At 43.8% G+C, this 25,386-nt stretch overlaps 1 protein-coding gene across 1 annotated transcript in view; it reads left to right on the top strand.

The window, feature by feature from the left end:
* Positions 1 to 6,525: 6,525 nt before the first annotated feature.
* The window catches only part of IRAK4 (interleukin 1 receptor associated kinase 4), a 335,362-nt gene continuing 316,501 nt past the window's right edge, over positions 6,526 to 25,386 (top strand). Inside the window, exon 1 of the mRNA XM_076331631.1 lies at positions 6,526 to 6,565. The gene's annotated coding sequence lies outside the window, so the exon portion shown is untranslated. The remainder of the gene's footprint in view (positions 6,566 to 25,386) is intronic.

Consider the following 25,386-nt stretch of genomic DNA (forward strand, 5'->3'; position numbering starts at 1 on the left):
ATATTTTCACACTTTGTTGTTTTGAACAAGTAGTGCACAGCAGCTACCACTTGCCTTAAATTTTATCAGCTGTCAGAGAGTCTTTGACAACATGAACAGAGAGACTATGTGACACATACTGGAAATTTATAGATTACTGTGCAAAGCTGTCTGGATTTTGAAGGATTTTTGTTAAGAAGGAAAATGTGCCCTCTTCTATCCTTCTATTCCCTCTATTTCCTCCCCACTGTCCTGATCTCTCCATCTCTACTGCTGCTAGTCAGAACTGATCCTCTCACCCTGGAGTGTGTAGCGGTACAGCGATTTTGCTAATGATAGTCACTGCCTGGGAACTGCAAAAGGTGCTTGGAGAGAATCACTGAGAACAAGCAGGTCGCACAACTTGCAAGCCAAAAACCTGAGAACTATGGAGGTCCATACTCAAGTCTGTGTGATCTGGGTAATCCCAGATGACCTCTCCTGGTGACTTTCTTACAGGCTGGTATTCTTCCCAAGTCTTGTCATTTTATCTGTAAGACAGTGGATTGATCAAATGGTAAAAATGCTGGTTTTCAGATGCTTCTGTGCTGTCCAAGTCCAACATCACTGGCATCAGCACGAAGTTCGGTATCCTTAGTGGCGATGTGCTAAACAGTGCATTTTTAGCTACAGGAGAGCAATACATCTATCCAATGGATGACAGATAAGTTTTTGGCATGAATGTGTGCTCCAGATAATAAGAATGAAATGGCCAAAAATTTTGAAATCCTGAGGATGTATCTGGCATTGCATGCAGGCAAAGGGGCTTACCCTGGCCGACTGGTGTTTTGATGACCCTGAAATCTACAGAAAGAGAGACCAGGTTAGTAACACCTATCATGTCATGATTTTACTGAAGCAGCAGCTTTGCAGGTCAATAACTTCAACGAGCTCACCTAATACTCTTGGTAATGTCTGATGTGGTTTACATTGGCCACCAACAAGAAAGAAGGTGGCCATTACAGCCTTACAGATTGAAATTACGAAACTTTTCTAAATTGTGCTAAGTTTCGTATTGTATTTTGTTCAGAGCCCAAAAGAATATATTTGTTGTCATGTCGGGATCAAGCTTAGTAATTCTCAATAATACACTGATCCTGATACTTACTCAACATGATAACAAATCTTACCATCAATACATACTCCTTTTGACAGTAAACTTCCAAAGAAACGTGATTCTTTGTGAAAATATCCCACCAAATTAAGGAAGGAAAACAAGAAAGGAAACCTACCAGCTCTTACTAATGAAAATAGAGTACCTAGAAATGGCATCATGAAGTTAAGAAAGTGTGTGCCCATTGGGTATTCAATAATCTAGGGGTCAAAACAAAATTTCTCTTTGCAAAAAGAACTATTGGACAGTTTTCTGAATGTGAAGTAGCATTTTCTAAATGTGCATGCATTTTTTCTGACTTCTAGCCTTTGGAGGAAGAGTACAATAAATTTTTGTTTTACCTGATCACATGTCGGAAACTTAACCTTCAAAGATGAGATTGAGAGTAGATCAACTACAGTGTGATATACAGCACAAGTAATCAATTTGTTTTGAAAACAGAATGTTCTTTGCATTTTGAAAATAAAGATTTTCCATGTGGTTGTTTCTCAAAGATAAAAAACACAAGCACTGTTTTTAGAATATCAGGAAAAGCAATAATGATGCATGTTCATTCTATTTTGCAAGTTTATCTGTATCTTCTCCAGTATAAATGCTGACTGTATTGTCATGCCAAACTATCAGAGTATACTTGATACCTCATGGCAACAAGTTTAACACGTTACATCTTATTCTTCAATTTTATATGTAAACAAATATAGTACTTTGATTTGGCACCAAAATTCCTCATCAACATTTTCCCCTTTTTTTATTTGCTAGTGGGGATTGCATTTTCCATAAACTTCCATCGTGTTTGAAGATGAGAATCACACTGTTTGACTCATATACGATATTTTTTACAGTACACTGTGAGGCTGATGCATTGCAAGAAATACTGTTGCTAGATAATTGTCAATGTATCATTTTATTAGTGAATATTAGCTGCTTTTTACAGTAAATATGTGGGTAGAAAAATTTAAACCTTGTGCCAAGAACAGATATGTGAACTGTATTAACTACTAAGCCAAGAGTTTAATAACTAGCATGAAAGTTTAAACTGATTTTTAAGTAGTATTTACACATATAATAAAAATGAAAGTCTTCAGTTGTTTACATGAGAATGTCAGGAAGTATCCACAAATCTCAGTCTTTTATATTAAAAAAATAAAACCTCCCTAAAGTATTTAAACAAATGTATAGCATGCAACAACTGCTAAAGTAAGCAGCCCAAAAGCAAGTAGCAGTGAAAAGCAGAAGCCCTGTGTAACACAGCACATAGATTATCGAACACGAGTGATATGCAAGGGTAAAACATTTTTCTTCTGACCACAAAGAAGGCACAATAATACAATACATTCTTAACACGAACAAGTGAATGAGATCAAAGTGCCTTTTGTTAACATTTCTGGCAGATTCAGTATTTGGCAGCCATTGTGTCAGTGTTAAAACTAATCTGTAAGAACAAGGAGGGATCACATTCGTTTGGAGAGACCTCCCATCCTGAGAGCTGTTCGGGCTCTACCTCGCACTAGCAGGACTCTGCTCTGGTGGGCCTGGCGTAGTTCCAGTTTGCTACATGAATCTCAGTCAGTTCAAACCGGGGCTGCCTATAAAGTTAATACAGTTATTTACACTGAATGAGCAAGTATAAGCAGCGCCACCAAGTAAAGCGCTATCTTCTAAACATACCCTCAGAGAGCGGTGGAGAGCCATGGTGGGAGAGAAAGCAGTGGGACAGCTTGGGAGACCTCCACCCACGGTCTGCTCCAGAGGAGAGGCCAAAGCAGATTTTCCTGCACATGGCATCTCTCTCTCAGCTTCTGCAGAAAGAGAGTTTGCTGAGACCAGAGTTCACCTTTCCTATAGATAACAGGCGTATTAGCAGAAGTGAGTCTGCTCCCAGGTTTGTAAAATCAGGGTGAAGATGCCTGAAAGCTTTGCTGCTTCAATGCCTGCTTTCTGCTGTTGTCACTGTGCCCCCTCCCCACCAGCAGCATGGTGGGAGGTTTGGTTTTAGAGCACTGATTGATGGATTTAAAAATACCCCCGCCGTGTAAACACATTTTCTGCCCAGCTATCTGCACGGTTCTCGTACTGCACCTGCCTTGGCCCTTTCCCAGGTCTTTCTACCAGATGCCTCAGACTCCCAGTGCATCAGGTTCAGGGTCTGCAGATGTTGCCCCCTTACTCTGTGAGTTGCCTCTAGCCATGCCCTTTCTCTTCCACCTGGAGGGTCACAGGGCTCAGACCTTTTCTTGATAGGCCAAATCTTACATTTGAAATACAATAACCTATGGTGGGCCAAGAGCTCTGAGGTGGCCCCACCAAGTGGCCAATAACACCTGGTGGAAGTCTCACGTGTTGGCTTTGCCTTGCTCTTATTCCTGGCCTGCAGTGCCTCGCTGGCTCTGGCTTTTCCAGCATCCAGGCCCACTTGGCTGAACTTCCTTTTGCTTAGGTGAAGAAACACCTTTGCTGAGCTGGAACAGGATCATCTCATCCAGCATGTGAAAGCCAGAGCCGTCCTTAATGGGGCAATTAGCCACTGCTCTTGCACAGCACTGGTCCCAGGCTCAGCTGGGGCTTTCCCCTGAACAGAAGTCCTTCATTTAGATTTGCTCCTGTGTCCTCCTCACCCTCCATAAACACCCCAGGTCCTGCAGACACAGCTCCTACCACCATGAGCACACAACCTTCTGCTCCCCCACCATGTGTCTTTCTCTTGGATGCCAATTAAAACCAAAGTTTCTTTTCCCCTCCTGAGTCAGAGAGATCCCTACACCATGAGCAGGAAGGTGGAGTCATGCTGGGAGAGAGGGGCTGACAATGGCAAGCCTTAAAAGTCAGGAAGAGAAGCTCCTGCCCCTCTGCAAGTGAAGGGAACAGGGACCGCTTTCACTTCCCTGTGCTCGGAGTCGCAGCACCTGTGGGTGAATCCAGACTGTCCGTGACATGACTGCATGCCAGAGCCAAGAGGATGGTGAATGTGATCCAGTATAAACAGGGAAGAGGGAAAGGAGGCTGGCAGCTTTCAAAGCGGTGCTGCAAACTGCCAGCGTGCAGGAGTAGGAGGAGTGAGGCAGCCAAATGTGGCGCACAGCCGAGCACCTCTGGGTCCATGAAGCCAGCCAGCTCTGTGGCCAGGCCAGGAGGGATGAGAGATGAACACTGTGAGAACTGGTACAGGCAGCTGCAAGCAGCCAGTGGCTATTTGCAGCCTCTTTGGATTATACGCTACATGGACATCTCTGCGTCCATTTTCCATGTGCCAGCCAGGTGCCCTTGAGCCAGCCTCCTGGTGATCTGACGGCAGGAAACAAGGAGCACTCTATAGCCAAGCACAGACCTGCTGAGCCTAGAGACCTCACAGTGATCCCGGCTACCTCCCCTCGTTCCCATGGCTGAAATCTCTGTAAATATCTGCACACTCTTGTTCCCAGCACCGAGATGAATTCTCAGTTCCCCCCGCCCCCCCTTGCAGGTTTCTTTCATTCACCAGATTAAGTTTAGTTTCATTCACCAGATTAAGTTTAGTAGTGTTTTCCTCAATCCCTACAGTGGCAGGGAAGAATACTGAAAGGAACAGGAAAACACACCTGATCAACACGTGGCTCAGGGGCTGGTGCCATCAGAGGAATTTTGGCTTTTTTGATCACGGGGAGGTTTACACGGCACCGGGCCGGCTGGCGACAGATGGAGTCCAGCTGTCTCACAGGGGGAAAAGGATCATTGCTCATGAATTGGCAAGGCTCATTGAGAGGGCTTTAAACTAGGTTTGAAGGGGGAAGGGGATAAAACCAGGCTCGCTAGAGATGAGCCTAGGGGTGGCGTGCCGATGCTGGGGGTGAAATCGATAGCCCAGCTCAAGTGCATCTACCCCAATGCACACAGCATGGGCGGCAAACAGGAGGAACTGGAAGCCATTGTGCAGTGGGAGAGATATGACTTAGTCGCCATCACAGAAACATGGTGGGGTGACTCTCATGATTGGAGTGCTGCAATGGATGGCTATAGACTCTTCAGAAGGGACAGGCGAGGAAGGAGAGGCAGTGGGGTGGCCCTGTATGTTAGGGAGTGTTTCGATTGTCTAGAGCTCAACGATTGTGATGATGATACGGTCGAGTGTTTATGGGTAAGGATGAGGGGGAAGGCCAACGAGGCAGATATCCTGCTGAGAGTCTGTTATAGACCACCCAACCAGGTTGAAGGGGCGGATGAAGCGTTCTACAAGCGGCTGGCAGAAGTCTCTCAATCGCTAGCCCTTGTTCTCATGGGGGACTTCAACTTCCCGGACATCTGCTGGCAATACAACACGGCAGAGAGGAAGCAGCCTAGGAGGTTCCTGGAGTGTGTGGAAGACAACTTCCTGACACAGCTGGTGAGTGAGCCTACCAGGGGAGGTGCCTCGCTCGACCTGCTGTTTACAAACAGAGAAGGACTGGTGGGAGATGTGGTGGTCGGAGGCCGTCTTGGGCTTAGCGACCATGAAATGGTAGAGTTCTCAATTCTTGGTGAAGTTAGGAGGGGGGCCAGCAAAACCACAACCATGGACTTCTGGAGGGCAGACTTTGGCCTGTTCAGGACGCTGGTTGGGAGAGTCCCGTGGGAGACGGTCCTGAAGGGCAAAGGGGTCCAGGAAGGCTGGACGATCTTCAAGAAGGAAGTCTTAAAGGTGCAGGAGCAGGCTGTCCCTGTACGGCGTAAGAAGAATGGGCGGGGAAGACGACCGGCCTGGCTGAACGGGGAGCTCTTGCTGGGACTCAGGAAAACAAGGAGAGTTTACTGCTTGTGGAAGAAGGGGCAGGCAACTCAAGAAGAGTACAGGGATCTCGTTAGGTCTTGCAGAGAGGAAATGAGAAAGGCAAAAGCCCAGCTAGAACGCAATCTGGCCGCTGTTGTTAGAGACAACAAAAAAAGTTTTTACAAATATATTAATGACAAGAAGAGAGCCAAGGAGAATCTCCATCCTTTATTGGATGCAGGGGGGAACATTGTCACCGAGGATGAGGAAAAGCCTGAGGTACTTAATGCCTTGTTGTGGTTTAACCTCAGCCAGCAACTAAGCACCACCCAGCCACTCACTCACTCCCCCTGCAGTGGGATGGGGGAGAAAATCGGAAGGGTAAAAGTGAGAAAACTCATGGGTTGAGATAAAGACAGTTTAATAGGTAAAGCAAAAGCTGCGCACGCAAGCAAAGCAAAACAAGGAACTCATTCACTACTTCCCATCGGCAGGCAGGTGTTCAGCCATCTCCAGGAAAGCAGGGCTCCATCACGCGTAATGGTTACTTGGGAAGACAAATGCCACCACTCCAAACATCCCCCCCTTCCTTCTTCTTCCTCTAGTCTTATGAGGAGCGGCTGAGGGAGCTGGGGTTGTTTAGCCTGGAGAAAAGGAGGTTGAGGGGAGACCTCATCGCTCTCTACAACTACCTGAAAGGAGGTTGTAGCGAGGTGGGTGTTGGTCTCTTCTCCCAAGTAACTAGTGATAGGACAAAAGGAAATGGCCTCAAGTTGTGCCAGGAGAGGTTTAGATTAGATATCAGGAAAAATTTATTTACTGAAAGAGTGGTGAAACATTGGAACAGGCTGCCCAGGGAAGTGGTTGCGTCACCATCCCTGGAGGTATTTAAAAGACGTGTAGATGAGGCGCTTAGGGACACGGTTTAGTGGGCATGGTGGTGTTGGGTTGACGGTTGGACTCGATGATCTTAGAGGTCTTTTCCAACCTTAATGATTCTATGATTCTAAGTTTCCACCAATGTTTCTGAGGGAAACACTACATTAGCTCCTTTAAACCTGGGATGCCGGGGCTGCCAGAGGAAAGGAGCCCTCACAGTGCAGCGGGTGAATAAAGGAAATACTGGTCTTTGGGAAGAGCTGTCAAGGACTGTGGACCTTGGCTGTCAGCAGTGAGAGCAAGTTGCAGAAAGCAGGACTGGAACCAAGAGGTGATAGAGCGGCCATTTGTTACTTTCGTGGAAAGTAGCAATTTCACTGCACAGCAAGCCACAAGCAGAGATTTTGTGGAGAATATTCCGCCAGTTGTCCCTCCTGGTTTGCTCCTTCCAAGTCTCACAGGAAAGTGAGAGAGCCACGTAAGGAATGATGGCAGTTCTAGCTTCAGCAAGGCTTCATTTCCTGTTCTTCCTCCATCTGCTCCCCCTTGCTGTTGGAAATGCTGCGCAGGACATGTACCAGACGAGAAGGCCCTGGTGTGAAAGTCAGACTGCAGCATGTCAATGCAGTCCTTCCTCAAGGATGGCTGAGTGCCCACTCCTCTGCTATCCAGCAGATGCTCAGGTGATAGTGGCGGAGATCCTGGCCATGGCTGAGATAGCTAGTGAGGGTTCCTCACCTGCAGGAGGCCAGGGGGATAAACAGCCCTAAATAGCAAGAGAAGAGCAATGAATTCATGATGTCTACACAATTTGCCTGCTGGACTGTTTCCATGGCTGTTACCAGGCAAGAACTGTGGAAAGCCGGGGCAGATCAGCCAGAAATGTCAGCAGTAAAGCATTCATGGTGAACCACAGAGGCCTGCAGAATAATAGAAATAAGAAAAAATGCCCCTTCTTATTGATGAAAAGTAATCTGGGTTTAGAGACATTGATCCATAGATGACTAAAGGAAATAGCAAAGAAAAGTACTCTGTCCTCTTCTGTGTCTGTCACAAATGAAAAGAACACGGGGCAAGGACCTTCCAAGTGCCAAATCTCAACTCTTTCTGCATGTAACGACACTCTCATGTCAGCCTTGGCAACCAAAAAATATACAGCAGGAATATTGCCTTTCATTTCCTGCTGTTAGCCTTCATGGCTGTCACTCCCAAATCTGGAGCACCTGTTTAGTTCTTTTTATAGTTGTAGCACTGAAAAGGAGCCAGTCCCTTTGGGAGGATAACTCATAGTTATCACCAGGAAAAAAAAAATGGAGAAAACGTGTCCTTGTTGCTAAGTATCATCCAAACCTTCTGAGAGCACCCCTGTGTGCATGTAGTCTCAAATGGTCAGTCAAGATATTCTCACCAGGGTTGGTTAAGTTGTATGGAGAGGATGAATAATTTGCTCTTAAAATGTCAGCGTCCCCAGTGATTAACAGATGTGATCTGTTGTAGTGCTTTGGTACCAGAGGAGTTTGGGACTGTTAGAGCTTAAATTTAGTGACGATTCAGAGGCATGGAAATGTGAAACGTCATGGAGATGATTCAGTGCTTTCAACAATGCGCTGATCTCAGTGATGGCATTCCCTTTTTCTGCTCCACAGAGAAGACGGCACATGGTATGGAGGGATGGCTAAGGGGAAAATCACTAAGTCGGTCCTCTTAACACATGAAAGAACTAAGGACCTCCCTCTTGCTTAGTGTGGGACCACTACTGAGGTATACAGAATGGAACATCTGCTTAGACCATGGCCAGTTAAAGGAGCTTTACCATAGAGGACAAAGATACTGGGTCTTCAAAGATAAGATTTGCGTGCTTTGGGATTGATTTCCAGGTGCATGAACAGCCAATTCAGAAGAGACCAAGTCCTCATAAACTGGTCTCCTGATGGGTTACATAGGATCTGAATTAGGCTACCAGTATGGCTTAATGCCCAGCTGGTGAGTTGTGGCTACAGGGCTCTGCCTGGGGCCTTGCTGAGACCCATAAGCACAGCTCATAATCAGGGCTCATCAAAGAGGATGACACTGGGGCTTCATTTATCGGACAAATGCATTTAGCCCACGAGCAGACAGGTTGCCCATGATAAAACATCAGCAGATAATTTCAGTGCAAGGTGATGCTGGGTAAAATCAGATATAATCCAAGCTCTGATTATACCCAGAATCAGAGGCTGTGAGTCTGAACCAAAGCATCCTTGAGCTGAAAAACAACAGCCTTGAAAGTCTTTAAGCAGCATGCAGGACATTTTTGTGGTCCTCTGTGCCTCTTCCTTTTGATGTGTATAGAAGGGCTAAAATATTACATGGAAGTTTGATAATCTTGACAGTGTTTTTTTGGCCTGACTGGAAATGCTGAAATGCTTGGGTTTTGACGGACCAGTTTCTCTAAGATTTTGCAGTTGATTTCAACTAGCCCCGGAGGCTGTCGCAATTAAGATGAGGTTCAGGCAAGCCTCCACGCTTGTATCTCCTTTGCCAAATTGACTGCTGGAACCTCTGCTCACATTCCTGGAGTTTCCTACTGAAACTGATTTTTTCACATATGCTCTCTTCATCCATCTCTGCTCTAGGACGCCATTATACCCTCACCTTAGCTCAAGTATGCTGAGTTTCTCTCTTTTTTCAGCCAGAGAAATAGTTTCTGGCCATTTCAGCAAAATGACCTGTTGCTGAAAATTGCTAGTGGAGGTTTCTCCTCATTACCTCAGCTGGTATCAGAAATAATTGAACAACCAGCCTATATGGTAGACGTTCTGTCTTATTCAATCCCTTGGCATGTTCAATACTCTTACAAAAAATAAGTCTCCATGAATAAGACTGTAAATGGTTTTTGTCTGGTTAACATCAGTTTACTCATTTTCATTGCTAATTGATAGATGGAAAGGTGAGTCACAGGAATATGCTGCTGACAGGCAACAGGTCATTTCTCAGAGTAAGTTGGGGCAGTGGAAGCTGATGGTTTGCTGGATGATGCAGATGGTCCTGCTGTGAAGTATGAGGTGAAAACTGGGCTGGCTGAGTGGCAAGCAACTTGAAAAAAGCAGAGAGAAAATAATTTTGGTTGAGGGAGTTTGAAATGTTATAGAGGTAAAAGGCTTTAAAATCCACTTTGTACCTTGTAATTCCAAGCATGCAGTCATCAGTGGTGCCACAGATCAGTTGAGCTAAGTAGACAGAAACAGGGTTCAGGAAAGAAAAATAACAAAAATGGTCCAGCTTGTGAATTCAAGCACAGATTATTTTATTTATCCAGATCAGAACTCTGGAGAGGACAGAATAAATTTGCAAATCACATTAGGAACAGGAAGCATTATTTGAAATGAAAAGAACTGATTTGGCTGCTAATAATCGATACTGAGTACAGTGCAAACAAAAACCACAGAAGAAAAAGAATTCACATAACTTGTATTCACCCCATTTGCAGCCCTGCCTTAAAAGAGAGATTACTCACAGCACTTCTACCTTCCTAACAGGCCTTCATACAAGGGTTATGGTGCCCAGCTTATCTACATAAAATAGCTTTATTTTTAGATGCATTGGATAATTGTCGTCAAGGAGAGCTTTTGATGCTCAGTATCTCTGAAAATCAAGAAAACTTCAGTTGGTGCATGCTTACAATTTGCAAGCCTGCAGTAAGGCTCACAACTTGGGAAAGGCGATGCAGCCGACTTCCGTGATTTTAAACGTGACTCTCATGATTGTTTTTGTTGCTCTTCAAGCACCACTTTGTGGTACTTCTTTCAATCAGCAGAGTGTCTCAGCTTTGTTTTTATCTTTTTTTAGAGAAAGTCCCTGGTGTGGCTGGAAAGAAAAATCTCAAAAATGTGACCCCTAATGTTTCAGAAACCAGACTACACATAAGAAGACTTAAAATGATTATTTTTCTAATCATCTTATTTCAAGGTCAGTATCATGATATGGTGATCATGAAACAAATTTAGGAAGTCTAGAGTTGACACTAACTAAAACATTAACCATAGTTACATCAAAAATTGTTATCCAAAACAGGACAATAAATTATACTACTAAAATGTAAGTACATTCTGTCTTTCAAGAATATGTAACCTAAATTGGACTCTATTTACAATGAAGAAATAAACAGTGAAGCCACAGAAAATACCATTGCTGGCTTTCTTTTTTTGTGTAAAGAGAAGAAATAGAGTAACCAAGTAGATAAATAGCAATAGATAATACATGAAGAGAGCATTTGTTTAGAATCACTTGTATTTTCAGACTTTGTGGTGGGTTGACCCTGGCTGGATGCCAGGTGCCCACCAAGCTGCCCTATCCCTCCCCTCTTCAGCTGGACAGGGGAGAGAAAATATAATGAAAGGCTCGTGGGTCGAGATAAGGACAGGGAGAGATCATTCACCAATTACCATCACGGGTAAAACAGACTTGACTTGGTGAAATTAATTTATTACCAATCAAATCAGAGTAGGGTAATGAAAAAATAAAAACCAAATCTTAAAACATCTTCCCCCCACGCCTCCCTTCTTCCTAGGCTTACCTTTAGTCCCAAATTCTCTACCTCCTCCCCCCACAGAGGCGCAGGGGGATGGGGAATGAGGGTTGTGGTCAGTTCATCACATGTTGTCTCTGCCGCTCCTTCCTCCTCAGAGGGAGGACTCCTCACACTCTTCCCCTGCTCCAGTGTGGGGTCCCTCCCATGGGAGACAGTCCTCCACGAACTTCTCCAACATGAGTCCTTCCCACAGGCTGCAGTTCTTCATGAACTGCTCCAGCGTGGGTCCTTTCCACGGGGTGCAGTCCTTCAGGAACAGACTGCTCCAGCGTGGGTCCCCCACGGGGTCACAAGTCCTGCCAGCAAACCTGCTCCAGCGTGGGCTCCTCTCTCCACAGGGTCACAGGTCCTGCCAGGAGCCTGTTCCAGTGCGGGCTTCCCTCAGGGTCACAGCATCCTTCGGGCATCTACCTGCTCCATTGTGGGGTCCTCCATGGGCTGCAGGTGGATATCTGCTCCAGTGTTAACCTCCATGGGCTGCAGGGGGACAGCCCGCCTCACCATGGTCTTCACCACGGGCTGCAGGGGAATCTCTGCTCCGGCACCTGTAGCACCTCCTCCCCCTCCTTCTTCACTGTCCTTGGTGTCTGCAGAGTTGTTTCTCTCACATATTCACTCCTCTCTCTGGCTGCAGTTGCGTAGGTTTTTTTTTTTTCCCTTCTTAAATATGTTATCCCAGAGGCACTACCACCGTCACTGATGGGCTCGGCCTTGGCCAGTGGCGGGTCCACCCTGGAGCCAACTGGCATTGGCTCTATCGGGCATAGGGGAAGCTTCTAGCAGCTTCTCACAGAAACCACCCCTGTAGCCCCCCCGCTACCAAAACCTTGCCAGGCAAACCCCATACAGACTTCCTTACTTGTTAACTGTTTCAAAGTAAGTAAGTTTGTTGTTGTAAAGTACCCAGATCAATGAATAAGTTAGGTGTGATCTTAAGTGAAATGAAAAAAGTAGATAAAAAATAATGGAAACTGATTTGAGTAACTGCAGCTGCAAAGGCAACGTGTAGAGGAGGGAGATTTTTCTTACTTTAAATGTCAATTAATTGTATCCCAGAGAAGGAAATGGCAAGATGGAAATCTGCAGCTGGAGAAGGTATGAAAGGGATTTTGACTTTGAAGTATGGATTAATTAACTCTAGAATTCTATCTTTACAAATGAGGATAGCGTAAGTGGTGGAAAGCAGAAAAATGAGGAGTCGTGTCATTTTAAACACGTTACTCCAAGTTAGGCTCAGATGTCTGGGCATTAGCGAAGGCAACTCTTCCTGAAAGCAACAACATTTTTGATGAATAAAATGAGAATTTATTTTAAAAATCCTTATAAAGCAACATTTTCTCCCATTTGATGCTGAAGGAGTTGGAACTCTCGAAGCAATCTTGGATCTTTACCTACACACGGAATTAACACATTAGATGTCAGAAATGACATCAACGCTAGTAAATTAAACATGCCAAGCAGTGCTCTCGCGCATGTAGGCCAGCTGGCCAGAAGCGGCCGTGTCTGTGCTACAAGACTCCTCAGCCACCAAACTGGGGCGACCATGCACAAGCTTCCTCCCAAGAACCAGCCTTGGAAAATTTTGTTGCCAAAACTGTGCCTGGGAATCGCCTGACAGAATGAGACAGCCAAAATGTTCACGGGAGGAATATTAGCAGTTCAGCAGTGTGACAGTGATGCTTCGGCGCCCAGGCATGGTTAAATTTGCTTGTATGGACATATGCAGGTTGCCCAAAAGCTACATTCAGAAGCCCAGTCAAAGCACTCAAATGGCTTTAGGCATCTAAAAGAGAGCAATTCAGACTGCCTTCTTTGCAGGGCAATATGTCTTCTGGCTCCGTGTTCAGCTAAAGGAGGGAAACATGCACTCTATGCACTGCCCCATTTCATTGCTTCCTACACCTCAGGAGCCAGAGGGCAGCCCCTGAGAACAGCCTGCCTAAATCTCTCATCGCCCTCTTAACGGGAGATATCACACCGGGTACCTAACTCCATGCACGGCGGGCTGCCTGGCAGCAACCCGCAATAACCGCGGTGCCCCCGGCACCGATGTGGCATGGGAGCCTAATTAGGTAGCAGCAATATGCTTCAGGCAGAAGTCCTCTTTTGCTACTTCTGTAACTTTTTGTATTTGCTTCTGAAAAAGAGATATTGCCCTCTTTCTCTTTCAGATTTTTCATGTGTTGTCTGTTGAAGCAAAAAAAAGACTGCATGATGGTATTCTGTAGTTAAATAATTGCTTGGACATGTATCCCAGTTTTTTCCAACATATAAAAATGCAGACTGAAGGATGCTATGCTCAGCAGAAGGTTATTTTCCTCCAACGACTACTGGCTACTTTGGAGGCAAGGGGTCAGGCACTTGATTAGATGAATTACAACTTAAAGTCCCCTAGTATAAACTATGTCATGCCCCAGGCTTCTCAAAACAAGGCACTCTATTTTAACTCATAATGGGTAGCTGGATTCAGTAAATGGCCTAATCACAGCAACATAAATATTTATGGAAGAATTTTTCTAATTAAGGTATGAGCTTGTTTAGATGTTATCAGTTAGAAACGGCTTTCCCAACAAGAAAATGGCTGTTAGGAGACATTAGGAAATGGTTAAACTCCAAGGGATTAAAAGGTCATTGAAGTGGCAACATGCAGAGTCTATTACGGTTGAAATTTAGCTTGCATTCATGTCTTATATGTCTCCTACATCTGGAATTAAAAGAGCATCTTCCATGCAGAAAAACAAAATGGTAATTTTGTTTATTCTTTGAAAAATAAAGTAACATTACAGAAGATTGCCTAAGCTATGTATTTATGATCATTTTAGAAATTAAATGCTCTCAAAAGAAACATGCTTTTTAATTCTTGTTTCATGCTTTGCTCCATGAAAACCTGTATTTACCTCAGTAGTGATGTTTGCAAAGTGAAGATTTAATAACGGCTGAAGATCTCAGAATTTGTCCCCAGTATCTCAGCTACACAGTGACTTTAGATTTAGAAAAATTCCATCTAGCATAGTTGTCCTTTAGTGCTGTTGTTCTTTGCTGATGTTGTGAGTGCTGATGGTGTAAACATGGATAATAAATTCAGGGTAAGTGACATTTTGGTAACTATGTTTTTCAGGTCTCCTACTACAAGCACTAACTAACAATATGTAGATCACATTCAGAGCCTTGTTATGCCAACATAAATCTTAAGTAACTTCAGTGCCTTCAAGAAAATTGCTCTAGGTTTACTCCAGTATAAGTATCAGTAGAATTCATCCCTTAAAGTAAAATTTGTGAGTTGTCTTGCAGGGAAAGAGCTGTATAAAATTGGCTATGTGAAGTACAGGCAGAACTATTCCCTGGGGAAAAAGTATGTAATCTCTGTGGGACTTCATTATTCTACTAAGTGTGTGTGTTTCTGCCATATGGTATTTCACTGTGAAGGTATAACTCAGAAGGAAAACTCAGAAAAAGAAAAGAGAATGTTCTACAAACCTTCTGCCTTTGAGCAAAATCTATGTATTTTAAAACATTTCAATGAGAAAGTATAAAGTATAGAAATCTAAATGATGTCAACAAGGTTATTAATTATCTCTGTCTACCTTTTTGAAGTCAGCATCTGCAGGAAGTTTAAAGACCAGGCAGAAGGAGTTAAACATTACTGCTTTCCTGAAATAATGAAGTCTGTACTGTTTGGTAGTTGATATTAGCTGCAACCAAACTGGACATAAAACTAGAGTTTCATGTGAAGGCAACTTTGTTCATTTAGAATGCCATCCTAGCCCAAAACATGAAAAATACCTCCTAAACATCACAGCTGTAACTTTGCTTAACGCATCTACACAGCTGAGACCACATGAGCTACTGCTGCAAACCATAAAAAGGCATGTTCAGAGGGTGGTGGCATTCAAATGTTGAATAAATCAGGTTCTAGGCTTTATCCCTCTCCTTTAACTAACCATATCACTGATGAACACTCCCTTCCTATACACAAGTGCAGTGACTTAGAGGATCAGGGGCTGAGGGTGGCAGTTCAAATGGCACAGATCATTGCAAATGCTCCATGGCAAAGAAGAATATTTGGAGGAAAGCAGCATGGTATGGGATGGTGTTGATCTCCTGTTTGATTGAGATGGGTCTGAACATGGCAGAAAAATAAAATGTAAGGAAGCCAAAAGTAGCTGGTTTGGGGGCCTGGGAGTTTGGGGAGCTTGTTGGATGCTGTCCAAGCCCCAGTGGCCTCGGTCACAAGAACCTGTGTGATGCTCATGCTCACGCTGCGGCTCCACAGCCATTAGTTGGAGGCCTATGTGCTGACTGATCTCCCAGAAGTACAAATTTGATCTGGCTCAAGAATGGGCACATGATCACATTTCTGTCAAATTAGCCAGAACACACCACATGGAGCTTACACGGAGTTTATGTTGGCTTTATACCAGCTGGGGGAGGATGGATGACATTCAGTACAGCTTAAGTTAGAGTGGTGTGGACCAGCAATACCTGGTCTGAGCTGAGGTCTGCTTGATACAGATAATCCATTAGCATTTCTGGATGGATTTGAATGGGTGCTATTATGTCCGAATAATGCATTTTGTCTTATGGTTGCAGCATTTCTGATGCAGTAGTAGGAGTTTCAAAGGGTAGATGTACTTCCCTGCTGAACCGCAGTTTCAGTTTTATAGCCGCTCTCCTACAGAGAAGAAATGTGATGATTTGCTTTCCTCTTTCTGAAGGACAGTCTTTCTATGGGTGGAGTGGTACCCAATCATGTATGCTGAAAAATACTATTGAGATACCAAAAGTGAATTGAGCCTGAGGCTCCTATCTCCCTGACATCTCCAGTGATCCCCGATCACAAATGACTGTGTTAATGGGCAGCTGTTGCCCACAGTGCTGGAATTCTACAGATAGGCTTACTGAGTGTCTCTGGGGCCTATGTATAGGGTGAGCAGTGTTTTTCCCTTCACGGAAAATAAAGGTGTTTTAGTTTTCAAAAAGGTTATCCGGGAAAGAGTCAATGTGTTAAAATAATGATGCCTTATTGTCCGAGTGCAACATGAGAAAAGACAAGAGGGCAAATAGTGCTTGAGGGACAACTGTCACAGCACAGGAGTAAAATGTGACGTGATATGCGTGCACTTTGTCATATGGCTGTAAGGCCTACATGGACAGGGTCATGTAACTGCAGCTCCCACCCCTTGACTGGATGTGCAGTCAAGGAGTTATACCTTTCCTTAGGTCCAACTCTCACCCTGGCCAGCAGTTTCTCAGTAGAATTCTTAGAAGTATTGCTGTGCTTCAGGCATTTTTAAATAAAACCAAACTCTGACTAGAGACCATCTCATTTTGCAAGCCCACTTCATTTTCTAGACATATGGTTCCCATAATGTTTTAGTATTATGTAGTGTTCCTGTGAGGGGATGTGACTGGGCACATGGATGGTGGGAGGAGGAGGAGGTTGGGCAGGGAGCCAGTTCAACAGGAGTGAGATAGCTTTTACCGCACTGTGCCCACCATATAAAGAGAGACGGTCCAACAGTAAACAATTTGCCACTGGAAGATTATCATTGGTAGCAGGCACCCCCAAAGCCTCAGACAATACAATTTCCCTGGGTACAATGGAAGCGATCAGTCATCTTTAGGTTGCTCTGGAGCTTTATGACAGTAATTTTCTGGGAGTTGGCAATTATACTCCATTGCAATAATTTATTGCACCTCTAAAAGCACCCAGCCTTCCTTCAGGACACAAATGTGTGGGGCTGTCCCTTCAGGAAGAGAGGGTGCTCCTGTCCACAGCCTCAGCATCAGGAAGCTAGCTTCCTGGAATTCTTGCTTGTATGGTGGGTGAAACCTGATGCCATGTTTGTTCTGACGTCTCCTTGAGACATACTTATTCCTGCCTAAGTCTTTCCAGAAGAATATAAAATGCTAGACCTAGCTTTTCAAAAGAAATGTATGATTTTGAGTGTTTCAAGTTTTGCCCAACTTTTACTCATTTTGAGACAATTATAAAGAGCCTGGCTTTCCAATCTGTATTGTTTCCAAACAACTAGAGGAACCCCACAGACAGAGTTGCCCAGACTTCTTAGTCACGTTTAAATATCTTGGACTCAGTAAACAGCTGCTTTGTCTGAAATTTGACTTCAAAAGCACAAAATATTATTATGAAGAGACAGTAGTGGGAACAGCTAAATGGTGGTCGTCTAAAGTCCTTCTAGGGGTAAAGCATCCTTAGAGGGTTGGTTTCAATATCTATTTATTTTTCAGGAATGGACAGCTTATCTGACAGTGATGTTGCAAGTGAAGATTTAGATTGTGCCCTGAGTAAGAAAGCTGGAAAGCAGCAGCTTTCTCTGCTAAAATGCATTTCAGATGAAACCTGGAGGAGCAAAACAGCAATTGTGCACAAGGCACATATCCCCACATTACATAGCAGCAGAAAATGAGTGAAAACAGGAAAAGCAGACTGATCAAAGAGCAGAACATATGTCAGAGTATTAAATTAAATGCAGCATTTCTATTAGGAGAGCAAAGAGAGAAATCAGGAACAGTGACCTTTTAAAACGTTGACAGAGGTATGGCCCCTTGAAGACAGTGTGTTTGGGTATGATGGTACGGTTTACCTTCATAGAGACTGCACCAGGAACCAAGTCTTCTCCTGCACGATGGAGTATGTATGTAGAAGGAAAGGTGGCAGCTCCATCTCTGTGTAAAGGTGAAGAAGGATGGACATCTCTGATGCTTGGGCACTAGGATGCCTCAGAAAGCCCAGAAACCTACAATTTTGATAGAAGAGGTTTATGTAAATGATGCAGCAGACCTACAGTTATCAAATTAGCCAGTTAGAGCTGTAGCTGCTGAAAGGAAGAGCTGCAGCCCTGATGCAGAGGTAGCCTGTGCTCCTGCATGCTCTATGCTTTACCACATAGCAGATTGGTAAGTCATGAAATTTCAATATTTAAAATCAAGTCCATTTTTTTAAATTTCTTCTCAAAATGTGACATTTTGACTCTCTTATTTAAATTGCAACCAGTTAATTTTAGCAATATGCTTTTTCTCAGGAACCCTTCCCAGAATTTCTATAGGCGCTTAATCCAAGCCTAAGATGAGAGGCTACCAGTGGTAGCTTCTCTTAACTGTAACAGCATGAACTGCTCACTGTAATTCATTACATCATACTTGGGTGTGAAAGAATTCATACTACTAACCTTTCCCCCCAGAATGCAATGCGTATTACACTGATAAAAGCAGTGGAGAGATTTGCACCGCACTGCAATTTCCCAATGCCTTGCTAAACTCCTGAAGATAAGTAGACACCTGGGGGTCCCCCTCCTATGCTGCGAAGGCAAAAGCCCTTCACCAGTTTGTACCCACAGAGACAGCTTCTTCACTTTCAGCAGTTTTTCCATTACCTTGTGGAAGTGCTGAGAGTTTTCAGTGGAGTATGAAGAAACTGACTGCTCTAGAAATTGTTTACTTTTACACGGCAGATAAACCAGGTTGTCGTTTACACCTTCCTAACCTGTGGGGAATAAAGCAGAGGCAGTGATAGTTGAATTCACCAATGTTTTCAAAGTGTTTTGAGATCTTCGTTTTGAAGGAGGTGCTACACAAATGGATAAAAACAAGATCGTTTATGTGATATTACAGGCACATGCAAAATAGGATTTTGTTTTGATGGTAACAGCGATGATGACACAATCCTCTGCCTTGTGTGCTAATTGATCCATCAACAGACTGCACCACACCTCTGCTTTTCCTCCATATGGTGTATTAGTAATTAGGCCATTTGAATCTATTTTATGGAGGTGGCTCAATACCTCTAAGTCAATTAAACTGTTTTAATTATTCAAAGACTTCTTATAGATTCACTTTTTATGAGACTTTTTAAAGAAAAATATCAACTATATGGAAAATAATTTTGAGGATGATGATGCAATTGTTTATGCTTGGATTAACCTGTCAGTTGGTAGAAAGCAAAACAGCACAAGAGGATCAGAGGAAGGGTGTAAGTCTTATGCAGATGCTTTTGTTAGAGAAACTCCCAATCTTCTTAACACGTCAGTCAACTCAGAAATTGGCATGAAAAGCCTTAGCCTCTTTTTTCCTTTTTATTTCTCTCCTGATATCTTAAAACTGGCAATTCAAGGATTGAAACATTTCTGAGCTCTAGGAAAAAAAAAAGGGGAGGGTGGGATAAAAAGGACTAAAAATCGTCCTACAATTAATATGTAAATCAGGCTGATAATGTCTGGCTAAGACAACAGCAACGAGCTATCACAAGCGTGGCTGCTGTAAGCAGCGTGCCACTGCCGTGCCGGCCTTCAGCAGCCTCCCATCAAAGCTAGAAGACTAAAGCCTCAGCAGGGCCAAGGACGCATGTCTGTGCTTGTGTCTCTTCTGCCTATGATGGCTTTGTGTTTGGATAAACGCCTCTTCGAGGGCCTGGCTGTGGTCCTGGGGTGAGCCCTGCTGCAGGAGTTGCTGCCTGACACTGATAAGCTGCAAGGAGGCAGGGACCTGGCCCCCGAGCCCCGGCGGCTTGCAGCACATTCAGCCCTGCTACAGGTGCTGGCTAATTAGCCTTATTAAAGCAACTTCATTTGCCCCTCCAGCAGTTAATATCTCAATTTCAAACCTTCATTACTAGGGGTTAATAACTCAGGCAAAGAAATGCACTTGGGACTTCAATTTGATATAACATGGAGACTGTTTTTTCTTCCCAGTTGAAATAAATATTGTGAATGTGAAATCCTACCAGACACAGCCTAAAGTCACCCAAATCCACTCCTGGGTACTCACATCACTCATGGGTGCTGTGGCGGGGAGATGCCTGAATATCATTTGGGGGGTCGGACTCTTGTGTGGGGTATGCATTTTCCCGTGACTCGAAAGGCCATGTTGTTAGCCCCAGAGAAAGCACATTTAAATGAGAAAGCTCATTTCCCTCAGGGGTTACAGACAATTAGCACCACAACATTTGGATCACATTTCTGACATTTAGAATAACAGTACAGAAGTTGCAGAAACTTCATTTCTCCGTACAACTCATTTGGGTTAGGAAAGTGTTTTAAAATGAAAAAATGTTCACTGAAGAAATTCCTCCTGCCCTGCCAGCTGCGGCAGGCAGAGCCCGGCTGGTCCCTGCTCCCTGCCATCCCTGCCAGTTGTTTGCAGCAAGGACTAGTTTTCTCGGGAAGGCCCTCTAACATCTGGTCTGCATCTCTCAGGACTGGGGACCCGCGGGGCTTTCACAACAAGTTTTGAGCCCTTCACAACAAGGAGTAAACCACTATTGAAACTGCGTTCATTAGCTATTTTCCTTCCACTGGCTCCGTTGCTGGAATCAACTCCAAAACAACAGAAATCAGAGATTTCTTTTTATTATTTTTATTTTCTGGCACAATTATCGCCACTGGTTTAGGCAGGGAACATGTTGTGGAAATTGTCTGCTCCCTGGATCCCACTTCCCTTTTGTTCACTCCCACCGAGTTGGCACGGCTCGCCGGCTGTGGGCTCCCGGGGCTGCAGGGGAACGCCGCGCTGCCGACACTCCCCACACTCCCTCCTGGAGCCTCTGGAGTCGTTTTTGGCCTTTTCAACCCTGGCTTGTTTCTGTCAGTCCAGTCAAGCTGAGGGCAGCGCTCTGATTGCAAAGTTTGCTTTCTGAGTTGGTCTTCGGGAATGCTTAGGGCTTGCAATGTACATCACCTCTGCAAAAAAATGGGGCGTGTGGCAGGTCATCCACATAATTACCCTTTGAAATAGGTTGGAAAATAGCAGGTAATAAATATCGTGAATGTCTGCAGAAGGATCTCATTTAGACTGTACTTTTGGAAATGAACTCCGAACTTTGGTTTGGTGTCTCTTTTTGCAATTGATATTTTGAACAAATCTCTTAGCAGTTTTGTGGCTTATTGGCCCCACGCACATGAGGAATATTTGTGACATGGAGCAGCAAAATATGTCTCCAGCTGAGGTGTCAAGAACATCCAGAACTGGAGAGACTGCTCACAGGGCTCTGCTGATTTATTTATCCTGATTTCTCTTGACAGCCATAGACAAAAATGGATCACAAATAACACCAAAATCGCTACAGTTCCTGAAAGAGAAAGAACCTCCTTTCTTCCCTTATCTCACCCTTGCTGTCTGTCACCACCTAGCAGGTGACATTTCAAGCTGGGAAACAGTCCCGCCTCCCATCTCTCCCCAACTGCAGAAAGCAAATGAGCAACACCTCACCGTGCCACCAGGTCCCAGGTTCTGGGTGGGAAATGGTCTCCTCTCTTCCACAGTATATTGTCACTGCCTGTAATTAGCTCTTACCTTGTTTTTAAACTGCTGCATGCTCCGACAATCTGTTACAATTGGATAACAGATGGGAATAATTTCATGGCTCTATGGTTAACATCTAGCGCTATATGTTGCTTTTTTTGGTGATCAGACCTTTCTTCTTTCATGGTGCTTATCTGTGCTGCAGAGCCTCTGTAAGGAGGAGGAAGCCCCACAGTGAAGGCATGAGCCTTGCCAGCAGCCTGCACTGTGATAGCTGCACCATCACATTTCTAACAATGCAAACAACCTGAAAAAACCAGCCTGTTGTTATCAGATATGTCTGGAGCAGGGACTTGCTGATATTACGTTGCTGGAAGGGATGTATGATCTTGAGGTATCTAGCCCAGCTATGCCCATTGACACTTTGTACCATGAGTAGAGTGGTTTTCCACCAGTTGCCAGCTGATTCCCCAGAGACACGGTCTGTTTCCCAGGTGTCCACTGTCGTGGTTTAACCCCAGATAGCAACTAAGCCCCACACAGCCGCTCACTCACTCCCCCCCAGGTGGGATGGGGGAGAGAATCGGAAGAGTAAAAGTGAGAAAACTCGTGGATTGAAATAAAGACAGTTTAATAAGTAAAGTAAAAGTCACGCACACAAGCAAAGTAAAATAAGGAATTCATTTGCTGCTTCCCTTCAGCAGGCAGGTGTTCAGCCATCTCCAGGAAAGCAGGACTCCATCACACGTAATGGTTACTTGGGAAGACAAACGCCATCACTCCGAACATCCCCCCCTTCCTTCTTCTTCCCCCAGCTTTATATGCTGAGCATGACGTCATATGGTATGGAATATCCCTTTGGTCAGTTGGGGTCAGCTGTCCCGGCTGTGCCCCCTCCCAACTCCTTGTGCACCCCCAGCCTACTCGCTGGTGGGGTGGTGTGAGAAGCAGAAAAGGCCTTGACTCTGTGTAAGCTCTGCTCAGCAGTAGCGAAAACATCCCTGTGTTATCAGCACTGTTTCCAGAACAAATCCCAAACACAGCCCCATACTAGCTTCTATGAAGAAAATTAACTCTATCCCAGCCAAAACCAGCATATCCACAAAAGGAGAGGATGCAAAACAGTTTTTTGAGGTCTGTATATAGCACTGATGTGCATTTATAAGGAAGCTAGCATGTTCCTTGGAGATCCACAAATGGAGAGAGGTTGGAAGCTGTGGGTGCTGACCAAATCTGATAGTCTTTGGATGGAGGGCCCATTCCCCTTGAAGGCAGTGGCAACTCAGTTAGTGATTTCAATGGAAGAAGACCCCTCACTCTATAGATCTTCAGGGGGTATTTCTCATGGTTCAGAGTTGGTGAAGTGCTGCAAATCCTCAAGCATCAAGGCCCTCTGCCTGGTAACTAGGCATTGGGAAGGGGGCGAGGTGGGGTGACCCCAGCTTGCCCACACACTATGACAACGAGACTGGAGCCCTTTCTCCCTTTTGCATTTTTGTTTTTCCCCAGTCTGTTTTGTTAGTACAGATTATAAACAGTTTCATGGCAAGGTCTTACTGCGACAGCTAACGTGTCTGGTACAGAGAGCGGGGTGGCTTCTAAATCCAACTGCATTAGACTATAATGCAGCTGAATACATAATCTGGGAGCCAAAAGAGCCACCAGCATATTTACTTTGTAAGAGTTAGAATGGAATAGTAGAGATAGATAGTCAACTAGAACAAGAGTCTTTAAAAGAAGGTGAGGGGAAAAAATGCTTCTATACGTGCTTCCTGTGCTCATACCAATCAAAGAATATCCATATATATATATGTAGTTTCCAAAGAAAGTCTCATCTGATTAATAAAGGTGAGAACATATTGCACTGCCTGGTACACATATGATCAACCATTCCATTCTGCTGGAAGAGGTAGGTGGGGTTTTTTTGCTCTTACAGATTTATTTTAAATCAGACCAATTACAGTAAAAATTCTTTTCTGAAAATTTCACCCTCCTCTGTGCATAGTAAGGTGATACCATGGTTCACTCTTACTTTATATTACTGCCTCCTCCATTTGTCTTTTAAGATGTAAAGGTATTTCTCAAATTCATAGGCTTTTACATGAAGAGAGCACACTGTTCTCTTCAATATCAACAGCAAAATCTACAGTGTTCCTTTGAATTTCCAGCCATTCAAAAGAGTTTTCAGACATGAAAATAAGAAGATTGAGGTGGCTGGTAATGCAACATTAAAAACAGATTTTAACTCAGAATCTTTATAGGTTTTACTTGATTTCTGGAAATAACACAATGGCGTCTTATGTCAATGTTTCTAGCTGAATCTTTTAATATATAATGTAATTTGCAACCTTTCCATCGTGGGATTCAGCTACTGAAATGGTATGTGGGAGTGTTCTCACTGGGCAGCAAAAAGAGCATGATGGATAATCTCCATCAAGCATATCATTGCTTCCAGGTGTTGGCTCATTTTTGTTACTTACTCGTGGGCTTACCTACCTTCACAGAATGTTTTCCTTCTCAAAATGGCAATTCCCAAAAAAGGAGCTGCCATCCAAGGCACAGCTAGATCTGTTAAGGTGCTTGTGATGCATTGCTTGATTCTGCTTTCCAGGAATAGTCTAGATCTGACTTACAGGAAATTCCTGAGAAAAAGCAACAAAAGTTAGTTTTCTAACTGCAGATCTCTTCGCAAAAGTAATAAATGTATTCCTTCCCTCCCACAATTTTCCTTTAATGCATAAATTAGAAGATATCTTAGCATTATTTTGTAAATATTTTTGATGATATGCCACTTTTTGTGAAACAGAATAACACTGAAGGCCACTGATTCTGAAAATCCATTTCCTGTCTGGGCAACTCTAGTTAAAAGTAGTATCTAAAATTACCATAATTGAAAATTATGAAGAGAATTTTTTTTTTCCAAATTACTCACCATCTATGGATTGACAGCAGTTTGTGAACAGCCTGTGTCCTGATTTTGCAAGTCACCTTCCTCAGTGATGGATGGATATCAAGAAAACATAACCCCCTTAGAAGCATTTAAAATATTTGTTTGTCTTTAAAAAGATATATTTCTAAAAAACGGCATGTTACAAGTCGGAGCTCAAAACAAACTGGTGCTGGACAATTCAAAATAATGCGAGGGAAACTAGGAGTAGAGTTTCTGCTTAAGTGTTTCAAACATTTTGGCACTGCCAAAGCCATTCTGAAAACCAACTAGAACACGTTCATCAGGTTGAATGAAAGCTGATGGGATTCAAGTGCTCTGTGTTCTTGGACAAATTACTCTTCCCAGACCCACAGAAAATAGCTTCTAGATGGTGGTCTTAAAGTCAAAAGATGAATATTTGATTCTGCCTTAGAAATCTGTAGAAAAATGTCTTTAATTAAAAACATGCAAATTATAGAAGTTGCAGATAAGTGTTTCAAACACCAGAAAGGGTTTTATAAACTCCCTGATTTCATATAGCTATATTTTAGCTGAGCGATTACATTTTAATAATAACTCCGTGCAGAAATGTGCTTTGGGCCCATGTCAGGTTATAAAGGTTGTGGACGAAGACACTGGGAGCTTTCACTGTTATATTCAACACTTGCTTATATTCTGGCAGTTTTTTATTAAGATTCCTGGGGTGCGTGGGCACCCACAGCACCTCAGCTGGATACGAAGCGGGAGAGGGACCCTCTGGGTTTGCTCTTGGGTCATCAATGTCACGTGGTTTTTCTTCCCCACCTTTACAGTTATGCTGTCTGTTGTGGATGTTGTAAATGCATGTTGTTACTCATTTTTATCTCCCTCTGGCTTGTGTCAGAGATAATGGCTGGCTG

This window comes from Aptenodytes patagonicus, chromosome 1, assembly GCF_965638725.1.
Source record: "Aptenodytes patagonicus chromosome 1, bAptPat1.pri.cur, whole genome shotgun sequence".
In the NCBI taxonomy this organism is placed as follows: domain Eukaryota; kingdom Metazoa; phylum Chordata; class Aves; order Sphenisciformes; family Spheniscidae; genus Aptenodytes; species Aptenodytes patagonicus.